The 13,841-nt window shown below is 40.0% G+C and overlaps 1 pseudogene; it reads right to left on the bottom strand.

Annotated features, from left to right (window-relative positions):
- Positions 1-11,231: 11,231 nt before the first annotated feature.
- On the bottom strand, positions 11,232-11,501 carry LOC109262607 (ATP synthase subunit f, mitochondrial-like; annotated as a pseudogene).
- Between the last annotated feature and the right edge of the window lie 2,340 nt (positions 11,502-13,841).

The raw sequence follows: 13,841 nt of genomic DNA, 5'->3' as shown, positions 1-13,841 counted from the left end.
AGGAAAGGAAAAAAGAAAAGGCAGAGCAATTAGACAGAGAGATAGAGAACTAGCCACCAAAAACCTGCAATGCTTTCATTTCTCAATGTTCTCAATGAGGTGAGTCTAACATAAAAGAAAATTTTCTCAAACAGCTATTTTTTTAAGAACCTTAACATTAATACTGACTTAATTCTCAGTAACACTCTTAAAATCTTTAAGTCACATGCATATGCATAGCCCGTTGTGTTGAATAAATAGCTTAGAAACCACTTAAGTGTCCCGAAACATTTAGGATGTGTTTCTCAAACAGTGTGCAGGAAATATTATTTCTCATAATATCCCATTAAGAAATACCACAGGGGGAGAATGCCAAAGACACGTGAGTTTTGGGAATCTTGGACTAGAGCAGCCATGAGGCTGCTGCTGATGGTAGATCTGAGAAGCATCCTGTCCCCAAAGTATTTTGTATCACATTTGAATACCAATTCCAAGAGAGTGCCACAGACAGGGCTAGCAACTTGGCTTCTGCTTAATACTTTGTTGGCCCCAAATAATTCAGCTCTTTGACAACTTGATGGGTTGGGAGTGGACAGAGAGCCTTTCTTTCCTTCCTACCTCATGTACCCTGTGCACGCTTCCCTGCGTACCTCAGGAGGAGAAGCGTCTGTGTGGCTGCAGCAACTACACCCCTCCTGCTTAGTGCTGGGGAATCCCCCTAAACTGTGAGAAGAGATCACACTTTTGAGCATGAGAAAGCATACAGGAAATTATTGGTTCACAGCTGCATGATTTTAAGGCACTAAAGTGTACGTGAGCAGAACAAAACAGAACAGGAAGATTGGAGAGTGAACACTGTGTTTAGAAGTGGCAGACCTGGGCTTCAGTCCCAGTTTAGCCTCCAACTGGCTACCTGTCACCAACACAAGACTTTGCCTTGTCTCATCTATTAAATATCTATCTATCTGTCTGTCTATCTATCTATCTATCCACCACCCTCTTATTCTACAAGTATGTTTTGAGTGCCCAATATGTCCCAGAAATCACACTGGGAAGACCTGTCTGCTTCCAAACGCTGATAGACCTCCGAAAGTGGTATGTTACTCATGAATGATCTTTGCCAGATTCCACAACCCCCTTCCCCTCCTTTTGCACAAGTAATTGAGAATGACCATAGATACTTTAGAGAATGCCAGATCTCTGCTAAACCATAAGGAAACTCCTGGGTGAATATATATGATCCGTGTAAAAACAATACAGCAGTTTGCTCAAGATTTTAAAATTGGCATTGCATCAACTTGTTGATCTAAGATGTACAACCTCAAGAGCAGAGAAATCAAACTGGCAGCCCATGGCCAGTCCAACTCACCACTGTGCTCTGCATAACTTGCATAATGTACCTGTTCAGTTGGTTTTCTTATAATAGGGCAACATTTCTCTATACCACTGTCTTAATCAAAAGTGGAAAAATCATAGAGGATTAGGAGCAATAGATATTTTCAGGAAAAATGGTACTGAGCATACATTAGGCTTTAACCTCTGTTTTGGTTTTTGGGTTTTTTTATATAGAGAGAGATATATGTATATATACATTATACATACACTTATCTGAACTCTATAGCCACTGAGTTTGTGATACTTCACTCTAGACTAAAGGACAAATCTGTCTGCCTATAACCTGACTCTCAATAAAAAAGGTTGTTCCCTAATATGAGTTGTTAGGGGAAAAGGAGGAAAAAAGGAAATAAGCAGAGGCCGCCCTCTTTCTGTAACTTCCCAGCCACCCCAGAGAAAGATCAAACTCACACTCAGAGCTGAAACACACTGGGGATTATGGGGCTCAAGCCTTTTTTTAACATATGAAGAAATCAAGCCTCAGAGAAGTCAAGAGCTTGAGCCATGCCAGAGAGCCAAGCTGAACAAGCTGAGCCCTTGTGTCTTTCCTCTCTTTCAAGATGCCTCCAACTCAAGAGAAAAGCGAAACCACAACCTCTGTTCAATCATGTTTTCGGCATCTCCAAACACCACACCTTTTTACGCACTGTTTCCACTCCGCGCCGATTATCTGAGGGAATCTCTCATTCTATCCTGGCAGCAGGAGCCCAGAGAAATGAGCCCCAAGAATAGGCCCATTAGCAGCATGCTCCATGAAGCTTCTGCCATTTGCTAAGAAGCAGGTTCACCTCGCTAGTGTCCCAAGAAAGCAGCTGGCCTTGCAGGAAGATCACAAGTGCAATACCAAGGAAGTTGGGTCAGGCACTAGAGGTCAGGGTTGAGAACATGGACTTCAGAGTCAAAACCAACCTGGTGGCACCTTTCTCTTGACTCAATCTCCTGTTCTCAAACACCAAGCCAACTACAACGCCTATTTCAAACTGTTGTTGTTAGAATTAAATGAGATAATAAAGAAGAGAATGCTTGGCACAGTGTCAGAAAAACATTAGTTAGCACAGTTACAGTGCTTAATGTGCTTGGACTGCTTTGTTTGTTTGCTTGTTTGTTTGTTTTGTTTTGGAGACAGGATATTGTAATTCCCTTTCATGGATGGTTTAGAAATTGAAGTGCCAACAGAAGTTTTCAACAAAGATTAAAAGAAAGCAGCAAATTTCCTGATATAAATTTTTTTTTAAACCTTAATGGGACCTCAAACAAAGTTCAACCAGAGTTAGGCACCTCAGCAGGGCTGTGATTCTGTTCTCCCCCTGGTATGCCATACTGGAGTCGCTTATTAGTGTGGCATTCCCTTTCTGCTTTAATCAGCCAGCATGGGCACTGTGGGAAAACATGTAGCAATCACCTCCTTTCCCAACAGGTATACCGACCACATCCTGTCCATAACAAACTCATCCTTCACCCGCATGAGCAGTAGCTCTCCCCTCTGATGGGTCCATGTCTAGAAGTTTGGAGCATAATGATCCCAGAACGCTGGGGAGGGGGTGCAGGCTAGGGGAGATATTGAGGACTTTGGAAGCACTGGGTGTTTGAACAAGAAAGCACAGCCATCTAATCTGAGCAGTCTACATGCTGGTAGTGTTCTGAACTACCTTAAAAACACGAAACAGGAGACACAACCCAACTGCAGCTCACAGAGTTTAGCCCCATGATTTAACTCTGGCACACAGTCACCGTGTCCCTAAGAGTTGGAATTCATCTTTATTAATCTCTAAGTTCATGCAGGATGTATTATGTTCTTGCCATCCTCCAAAATACTGCTCTCCTATCAACTACAGTTGAAGTTGGTTTTGTGCTTGAGGGAGTTGCAATTTCTCTGCTTTTGAAAACTAAAGAGAAAGGAAGGGGAAAAGCCTAACAGACACTTCCTGTGAAACCTTGCAAAAATGCTCTTCAACCCCAGCAGTCCCCAAGCTACTTGCATGGTACTGCACTGGGGACTTGTTGCTAATCCCTAAAGTTAACAAACTCCCCTTAGAGGGACTGTGAACTGTGTATTATTAGGATGAATAATCTTCTCAAATGCTTTTTTAGGAGACCTGGCTTCATAGAAGGTCTAAAGTTTATTTGAAAAGTAACTGATTGTCGGGGTGCCTGGGTGGCTGAGTCAGTTAAGTGTCTGACTTTGGCTCAGGTCATGATCTCACAGTTTGTGAGTTCAAGCCCTGCGTCGGGCTCTGTGCTGACAGCTCAGAGCCTGGAGCCTGCTTCAGATTCTGTGTCTCCCTCTCTCTCTCTCTGCCCCTTCCCCACTTGTGCTCTCTTTCTCTCTCAAAAATAAATAAACATTAAAAAAATTTAAAAAAAGAAAAATAACTCATTGCTGAATGTTAGAAACAAAGAAACAATTGTAAAAGACTGATACTCAACAGTGTGGTATCAGTATGATCTCAAGTTAATTATCTATATCTATAGATAGATCTATAGATATGCCATAAAACACAGCTGTTAGTATTTCCTGGGTAGTGAAATCATGGTTATTTTTTATTTCACTTTCTTTTTCCAGTCCATATCTGCTATTTCTGTCTAGAATAAATATGTATAGTATTCCCTGTTTTGTTTTTTGTTTTTGTTTTTAAGAACCAAATCAACTAAAGAAAAAGAAACAAAATGAAGCATTCAGGGGGTCATAACCGGTTGGAAGCTGGGCTATCATGAGAGAATAACTGTTGTTTTCATTGATGGTCTGCTCGTGTCCCCTTCTCTTAGTTGGCCCGTCAAGGAAAACCCTATAAGGACTCAGGGGTCCAATGTGTTCAGTAGTGATATTTATATGTTACACTAAACATGAAGGCCATATTATAGATTTCATACTCTAACTCTCCTACGTTTACAAACTCTGAATCTATGCCTACCACATTTGCTCTTTTCTTTGACAAAGAGAATTCCCACAAGAAGTAGAAACACTAAATTTTTAACAGTTAATTCTTTATAATTAGGAATAGAGACATATTCTCATTAGTGCTTTGCTGTGTGAAATTCTCTGAGTTCTGCGATCTTTCCTGGAGCCACACTTTCAGATTCTTTTTTAAGGCAGTGGCAGCCAATGTGCTCCACCAACTGGCAAAGGAGTGAGAAGAAATACCCACTAGAATGTCAAGCTCAAGCTCTAGTTGGTTGGTGAAAAACAGAGTAAGCAATAAGGAAAGTGGGGGAGCACCTAGTCTCATAAAAATTTGGAATAGGTTTTCTTTTTTGTTTTTTTTAAACTACCATTTATTTTTATTTATTTTTAAAAGTAATCTTTAACCCCAATGTGGGGCTTGAACTCATAACCCTGAGATCAAGAGTTGCATGCTCTGCTGACTGAGCCAGCAGGTGCCCCTTTCTTTTATTTTTTAATGCTTATTTATTTATTTTGAGAGAGTGTGTGGATGCACAAGTGGGGGAGAGGCAGAGAGAGGATCCCAAGCATTCCCAGGGCCCCATCTCACAAACCCTGAGATCATGACCTGAGCCAATATCAAGAGTCAGATGTTTAACTGACTGAGCCACCTAGGCGCCCCTACTTTATTTAAGTAATCTCTGTGCCCAACGTGGGGCTCAAACTCACAACCGCAAGATGGAGAGTCACATGCTGTACCAACTGAGCTAGCCAGGCACCCCTGGAATGTAAGTTTTCAATGCTCCTTTTATGTACTTGCTTACATTCCACTGATGTTTTAGGCCCTCGCTGAAATGTCACTTCTGTAAGAATGGCCTCTCTGATTCCTCAGATTAGTTAGTCCCCCCACTGTATCCTACCACTGCACTTTGTTCTTATCATTATGGCACTTATCTCTGCTATAATCAAATAATTAATAACCACAATTGTTTGTGTAACTCTGTCTCTCCCACTAGACTACCAGGCGAGAGACTATGTCTTTTGCTGCAATACCCTCAGCACCTAGCTCTGTGGCTAGAACATAGTCACATATTTATTGAACTGAATGAATAAATGAATGAGTGAATAAATGAACAAAATATTTTTCCAGCTCTTTTCTGTAACCACTTTCTGCTTTCTGGCATTCAACTTCATATTAATTGCTTACCAACCTCATGATAACATAGATTAAAATATGTATTATGAGGGGCGCCTGAGTGGCCCTGTTAGTTGAGCTTCCAACTCTTGGTTTTGGCTCCAGTCATGATCCCAGGATTGTTGGATCAAGCCCTGCATTGGGCTCCACGCTGGGCATGGAGACTGCTTAAGATTCTCTCTCTCTCTCTCTCTCTCTCTCTCTCTCTCTCTCTCTCTCTTTTCACCCACTTCCCCTTCCCTGCTCTCGCTCTCTCTCTCAAAAAAAAAAAAATGTATACGTGTTGTGGACCTGCTAGTTATTATTGGATATAAATGGTTCTTCACATTTTTCAGTGCTTTTCAAACCTTAAGGTGGGGTGGTTGCGATTGTTGCTTTCATACTAGATTTAAGGGACAAGAGACTCAGCAAATGATTTGCCCAACCAAGTTCACAAAGATCTAGAAACATAACTGTGCTTCTCACAGTACCCACTGACCTTCTGGGATGCACAGGTCTTTTGTTCCCACGAGCACCAGCCCCCACTCTGAAGCCTTTCCTCTAAAGAACTTCTGTCCCCCCCTTTATTTAGAGGTTCATAGCCAGTGAATGTGATCAACACTGTTTAAACTTATTTCAGATAAATTTTGCATTTTAATAGAGGCCCTTGAGATGATTGTAGGTGATGTAAGAATCTTTTAGCAGTTACAAATCTAATGTGAATTAGAAAAAAAATTATAAATGGACACCAAGTCCACAATTTCATAGATATTATTGCTTTGGATAATGCTAAGCAGAAAGGAAAGTCAATTTAAAGGAAAATGTCAAATAAATAGAAGGAAAAGGTAAGTCACTGATCTAGCAAATATTGGGAGAGCAGTACAAAAATATCTGAGTATAGAAAACACAATTTTATTCATTAAAAAATTTTTTTAATGTTTAATTTTGAGAGAAAGAGCATGAGCAGGGGAAGGGCAGACAGAGAGAGGGAGACACAGAATCCAAAGCAGGCTCCAGGCTCTGATCTGTCAGCACAGAGACCAACGCAGGGCTTGAACCCACAAATTGCGAGGTCATGACCTGAGCCGAAGTTGGATGCCCAACCCACTGAGCCACTCAGATGCCCCTAGAAAACACAATTTTAATCCTAAGGACTGAAGAACCAGAAACGTAATAGGCACATGGTAAATGTCCATCCATCCATTTTTTTAAAAAATTTTTTGATGAATATTAGGGTTAGGAAAGAAAGATTTTGAGCTGGGAAGTCTCTACAAAGTTCTCAAATCACCACTGCTCCAATCATCATGGAGCAAAGCATATAGACCATTAGGTTTTATTTATTTTCCTTTGGAGGTTCAACAGAGATAAAATTCTCTCATCTATGTGTTTTCTCCTAGCAACATCTGGGTCCATTTGGTAGACATTTTGACTGCCACATCATCTAAATGTATTAGCTGCACAAATGCCCCAGAAAGACAAAGATGCCATGAATGACCACAAACGACTCTTATAGCTGGATTCTAGGCCCTGGACACTTTGAGGGTTGCGGGGAGAAGAAACCCAAAAAAGTTTGGATGCTTTCCTGTCATGGTGAAGAAGGAAAACGACATAGGCAAGAATATACTCTAGAAACCTTACAGACATTTCTAACATTGACATTTGATTGACTATTAAGAGGAAAGCAAGTATGTAGACATGCATATTTGAGAAGAAAGCACAACACAGGTCTCACATCTGATTCTGGATATTAGCTCAAGTTTCTAAGTTTCAGTCTTGGCTACACCATGGAAAATCCATCCTTCCTTTTCAGTAAGCATTTCCTCCAGTTTACCATTGCTTCTTGATGAAGATGGATGGATCTGCATCTGGCATTCTAATTAGATTAGAGAATAATGACCAGGAAGATCTTGGGGAGGAGAGGATAATTGATTACTCACATTACTTCCACCCTAAGTGTTCAGAAGTAAACTGTCTAATTCCCCCTAGAATTCACTTATCACACTCAGAAAACACAAGTTGAAATCAAGGACAACTTCCATGCTGCGGCCCTGTTACAACAGGTCATGGTAGGAGCCCTTCAATATTTCCAGCCATGCCCCTTAACATGTTATTTGCAGGAAAAGGGGATGGTTGTAGTTGCTATCATTTATTACAAGGTGACACATGCTGGACAATTTTCACTCTCTAAATAAGCCTTGTGAGGTAGGTGGATTATTCCTGTTACACAGAAAGAACAAACAGAAAATACAGAAAATAAGTTGAGCAAAGTCACACAGTTGATACGTTATGGAATAAGAATTTGAACTCAAGTCTAGCTCTAAACCCATGTTAGTCATCAGTCTGTTGCCTTTGAAATGACCACTTCCTAGTCAGTCCACACAATATCCCACAACTACAGCTGGAGCATCCCAGTACCTAGAAACAACTTGCAAGTAATAAGTGATAATAATAACTTTATTCATTTCAGAGCCAGATCCCAAATTAACTAACAGCGGGCCTTGGTTACTAAAGGTGGGGGGCCAGAGTCCCAGCATGACAGGCTGAGGCGTCCTCCTTCGCACATTTCTGCATCTCCTAGGACCAGGCCCTCAAGTGCTAGTAGACTGTGCTGCCCTCAGGGGTGAAACAGATGGCCCCTGCCATTCTGAGAGTTAAATGGGCCAATGGATTTGCTTCCTTCCATTTCATCAACCAGCCTGCTGTTTGGTTTTGGAGACAAAGAGGTAGTTTGTTGAGATGGAAAGAGAAATGGCCACACAATGATTGGACCATTTATTTGAAGGAGAACTTTGGGCAGACCACTTAAGAGCACTACCCTCAGTTTCCTCATCTGTAAAATAGGACTGACACAGTGTACCTAACTCAAACATAGGATTAGATGTGAATATGTGTGAGATGCACAGTATAGCACAAACTGGCAGAGAGAACAGAAAAAGAAGAAATTAACATTCATCTGGCCCTCTTGACATGCTAACCTCCTGTATACCACATATATATAATATGACTTGTATACATGGCTTTGTTTATTTCTGGCAGCAGTTCGGCCAGGTAGGCATTGTCACTCCCTTCTGAAATGAGAAAACAGGACACAGCAAAGTTAATTAAACTAACCATGGCCCATAGCTCCAAAGCTGGCTTGTAAGAGATTTGGATTGGAATTAAGAGGAATTTGACTTGATTTCCAGAGTTCCACACTGTCTCTCAATATTAATACTGGAGACACTGTTTTGTAAAGTAATGAGCTTCCTCTCACTGGAAATAATCAAATAAACATTACTGGGTATAATGATGGGACAGATTAGCTAGCCAGTGCCCTTAAATTCTAGAATTTGTAATTCTATAGGTCTAATTTCCACTCATTTATCAATCCATTCATATCCATTATTAAATGCATATTTATTGAGAACCTACCATGTGCCAGAGCTGCTCTGGGTGCCAAAGTGATAAAACAATCAACAAGAAAGAAAATAAACAGGGGCGCCTGGGTGGCTCAGTTGGCTGGGCATCTGACTTCGGCTCAGGTCATGATGAACAGGCTCACATGATAATGAGTTCCTGAGAGGCTGGGGTGGGTGGAGGGACATGGGGAAAGGCTCCTTTAGATGGGGGAGGGGGGGTGTCAAGGAAGCCTCTGTGTGAAGGGGGTATCTGAACTAAGGCCTGAAGATGAGAAAGAATCATCCATGTGGAAACAGCAGGGAAGAGCACTCCAAGCAGAAAGAACAATAAATGCAAAGGTTTGGAGGCAGGAACAAACTTGCAAATTAGGGGAACGGAAAGAAGGAGACTAGTGTGCCTGGTGTGTGCTGAGCTCAGAGGGGAAGGGAAACACACCAGGAGCTGGGAGAGGCAGGCAGCAGCCTGGCCACATGGGGCCACAAGTTCTGAATTTTATTCTAGTTGTCCTGGGAATCTCGCAAAAGAGTCAAAAAAAGGCCTTCCATTTGTCTCCACCCCCAGGGAGTCATATAAACTCCTTGCAAGTCCGCGTTTGCATTTCTCCATAGAATGGAGGAAGGGCAGCACAATGAATTACCTAGGTCTTTATGGATTGGGACTGCATCTGACAGAGACCAATCTATTCACATCTGGGCAAGAAAGTAAATTCTCTCTGGCAGGCACGAGCAGCATCACTGAGAAACCCCCAGGCTGCAGATGAGAAGTTTCCTTATTTGCCACAGGCTGAAAAAGTATTTGCCCACAAGGCTACTAATCCTGGACTGTCCTTATGCCCAGTCAGACGTTAGCACTCACAGGTTCCCAAGCCCATGATGACACCCGGGCAAATTTTATTTGCACACAAGCCTTATCATCACCTCCTCCAAACATTTCTCCTCTTAGCATATGGGAAGAACAAACATCAGAATCTCATAGTTGTGGTATAAACTGGATTTGGACTCAGATAGATGGGTAAGTTAGAATTCTACACTTCACATGAAGGGAGTTAACTAAACCCTTTGAGCTTGGTTTCCTTATCTACAGAACAGTGGTAGAAAAACAAATCCCACACGACTGTTGTCGAATAAAAAACAATGATGACAATTGTGAAAGCACCCTACATAGTGTCTATCATATATTACATGCTCAAAGATGTATATTTTAAAAATTGGAACAGCTAAACCTTGCCACATAAACCTAGGATCAGATACAAAACACCACTTGGGAATTTTTGTAAGCCATCTGCATCTTGTACCTGTGTAATAAGAAAAAGGAAGAATGAGAACAAATCCAAATGCAAAACATTACTTCAAAATACAAATATCTTCAGTATCAAGAAAATGTAAAATTTAAATATTAGAATCAGCTAAAGTGGGAGATAGTAAAATGAATAATAAATGCAGGTAAAAATTTACAGTTCTGCTTTATGCATACAAGGGGAATAATTAACTAATCTCAAAACATGTAAATGAGGGCTTAGAAGCATTTTCAAAACACCACATCCAATTCCAGTTACATATGCGGAATTTGCTACATTATAATAATTAGGTTTTTTTTTTTTACAAAAGATTTATTTATTTTGAATAGAAGTATTAAATATTATACTAATTACTGGTTATTTTACTTTGTACCCAGGGAAAAGAAATGAATATTCATTAGCTCCTTAAGCTACTGATCCTCCACCAACTAGACAGATTTCAACATCACCATGAAGCTGTGGGTGGGTGGAAAATGCTCCCTGTAAAACCAGGCTCTCGCTACAAATCACAGACCAATGTATTCAGCTAATGTGCACATGCTAGAATCCCCAAGTGAATTCTGCTAACATTGTACCCCTGGAGTCCCCAGCTGAGTAGCCAATAAGCGAGAATAACTGTTCAATCAAGAGTAAGTGTTAAATTGATCATAAGACAACAGAATTATTCTGTCTACACAATCCAGTGATCTTGAACAAAACAATTCCTAAAATACTAAATGTGGTTCCACACAATAAAACTAACATTGCCATCTATCCAAAACATGCCTAGTTCATTCCAAAAGAATTTTCAATATACATATTTCAACCATTTTCCAACTTGGCTTTTGATCCTACTCTAAGGAAAATACCCCTGAAGGACCAAGCTTGAGATTTTAATTTATGAGGTATTTTTGCTGTAGCTCAACAGGCAAACACTTTCTCTGGGGAAAGGGAGAAAAACCATGCAGTACATGTCTCAAGACACTAGTCTGGTTAATTTTTTTTTTCTATGTACCAGTCATCTTTTATTGGGTGTTAATTCTCAATGACAATATAAAAGGATTCAAGGGTGTCAGGCAAAGGTCATGGTGAGGAATGCAGTGTGTGTCCTTCACACTGGGCCCTCTTCAGTGGTACCTGCACAGCTGCTCACGTTTCAGCTCCTTGTAAGAAAGGCAGTAGTTGAAAAGCATGTGAACTGCCAGCACCATAGAAATCCCCACGACGCTCTCTTTTTTCACATTGACGTAACTGTTTTAACACAGGTAGTAACCTTTTTGAAACACTACTCCAGCAATGCATTTAGGAGTGATATCCCACCTCAGTATCCAGCTTGGTAGCTCTCCTAGTTGGACAACCATGAGCTGCTTCTCCTTCACTGGTATGACTGATGGCATCTTGGAGTCCTGAGTGTCTGCAGTGAGTCAGGTTAACTTTTAACTTTTGTTCAGTTTAAGGTACCTCTCTGTGTTGGGAATTCTCATGCATCTTGATTTTTATTTTTTGGTTTGTTAAACAGTTTGTGAACCAATTTATTGCGCGAGCAACTCACTACCACAGAGGAGAGTGGCTGTGGCTCTGGGGTAACGTGATCGTACAGAAAGGGCGTTAAGTTTCCTTCTTAGCCTTGCCTATTATGTTGACCTACAGCCCCAATGGGGCATGCTGGGCAGACTGTTAATTACACCAGACTAAAGTATGTAAATCACAACAGCTTGATAGAGTTAGCTTTCAAGAAAGTAAAAATTCCTCACCATCTAACAGAGTACAGAGCGTGTCTTGGGGCGCCTGGGTGGCTCAGTCAGTTAAGCATGAAACTCTTGATTTTGGCTCAAATCATGATCTCACAGTTTGTGAGCCTGCTTGGGACTCTCTCTCTACCTCTCTCTCTTCCCCTCCTGGGTTGCACTCTGCCTCTCTCTCTCTCAAAATAAATAAATAAACATTAAAAAGAAAAAAAAAAAGAGGGTGTGTCTCTATAGGAAATTTCACATTTCTAGGTGTGAGGACAGAAGAGGACTCGTTCAACAAATATTTATTGAATAACAAGTACGCGCTGTACTCTCTTACTACTTTAAGTTTGGTGCCTGGACAAGTCACATCCACATAACTTGGGAGATTCTTAGAAATGCAGGTTGAAGGGTCTACCCCAGGCCTACTGAATCAGCATCCCAAGGTGATTCCTACGTTAAAGTTTGAGAAACACCGCTAGACACCATGTTAGGTGATCGACTTCTACCAGTGATCTCCACTTAATGTGTTACAAAAATAAAAGTCCAGGTCATACAGCTGCCAAAACTTGCTTATGTTACAACTTAAGATCTAACTCTAATGCACTGCTAGGAGCACGGCATAAGTTTTTACAGTGATATGAAGTAAGCAAGGGTCTTTTATAAAATCTCAAATGCAAGCCAAAAATGAGCCTCACTTCAAGGTAAACAAGGATGCTTCAACCTACCTGGTAGAGGTAGACCAAGAAGGCTCCCATTTCTAAATTCAGGTTGGAAAAGTTTCCCATAGAGAAACTCTAGACACTAGGAAGACCTAGGAAATAAAGGCTGGTCTCATCTGGTTTCCAGCTGGCAATGAGAAAAGGCTAGAAGGAAAATTATCCAATTCATTTAGCCAGCTAATTTATTTAGGTCTTTCACTAGTCCATGGCCCTTGCATGGGAGAAATCACATGAGGTAGATAAACATCAGGGAGGGATGTCTCCACTGATTTCATTGGACAGTTGTGTTACATTTTATCTTCATTTTCTGCTCCAGTAGATGCTGGTAATACTTCTTGACAGGTTGTGTAGAGCCACAGATTTTCCAAAGCCAAATGGAACTGACTTTAAAGATATTGTAGAAATTAATGACCCATGAGAGTTTTCTATGGACTTATATCTACTCTCCCTGGAGCTTCCTCCATGTCAATCTTTATCAACTTGTCTATTTCCCAGCATCTTACTTTTACATTTTTCTTTTAATTTTTAATTACAAAAGCATTGTATAAATTCATGCTTTAGAAAAAAATTCAACTAATACAAAAATATTATAGTGAAGTGAAAAACCTGTTTTACTCCTCTACCCAAAGGTAATTACTATTAACATCAGAATGCATTTTTCCAGACCTTATTCAAATTTACACTGTACATGCATATATCCACATGTAGTAGTTTTACATACTTGGAACATACTATATTATTATTATGCAATTTTTTTGCTTACTTCCTTCTTTCACTTTATGTTGGAGATGGTTCTCTTTTTCTCTCACCATATATTAAACACATACAATTTCTACACATATACATTTTTCTATACATATACATTTTTCTATACATATAATTTCTAAAGAGTTGCATAACGTTCCATAAACTAGATTTATCCTGATTAATTTATTCATTCCCCTATTGACAAAGATTTAAATTCATTCTGATGAGTTTTTAAACAACTATAACAAATATAAATGGATAAAAATAAAGAATTATAACAAATTTCCCAGATGGTCAGATACAAGAGCAATATATGAAAATCAAGAGCTTTTTCATATATTACTAATAACTAATCAAAACCTAATTTTTAAAAAGCCCATTCACAGTAATAGAAGTACGCAAGGACAATATGAAAAAAAATCTATAAAATGTACTGACAGTTACAAAAGACCAGAATAGTAGAGATATATACCTTATTCTTAAATGAGAAAATACAATGTATTAAGCCTATCAATTATCTCAATAATTATCTTTACAA

The sequence above is a fragment of the Panthera pardus genome, unplaced genomic scaffold (assembly GCF_024362965.1).
Source record: "Panthera pardus isolate Hobbes unplaced genomic scaffold, ASM2436296v1 HiC_scaffold_24, whole genome shotgun sequence".
NCBI lineage: Eukaryota > Metazoa > Chordata > Mammalia > Carnivora > Felidae > Panthera > Panthera pardus.
Note: the sequence above shows the minus strand (reverse complement) of the source record. Positions and strands in the feature narration are given on the sequence as shown.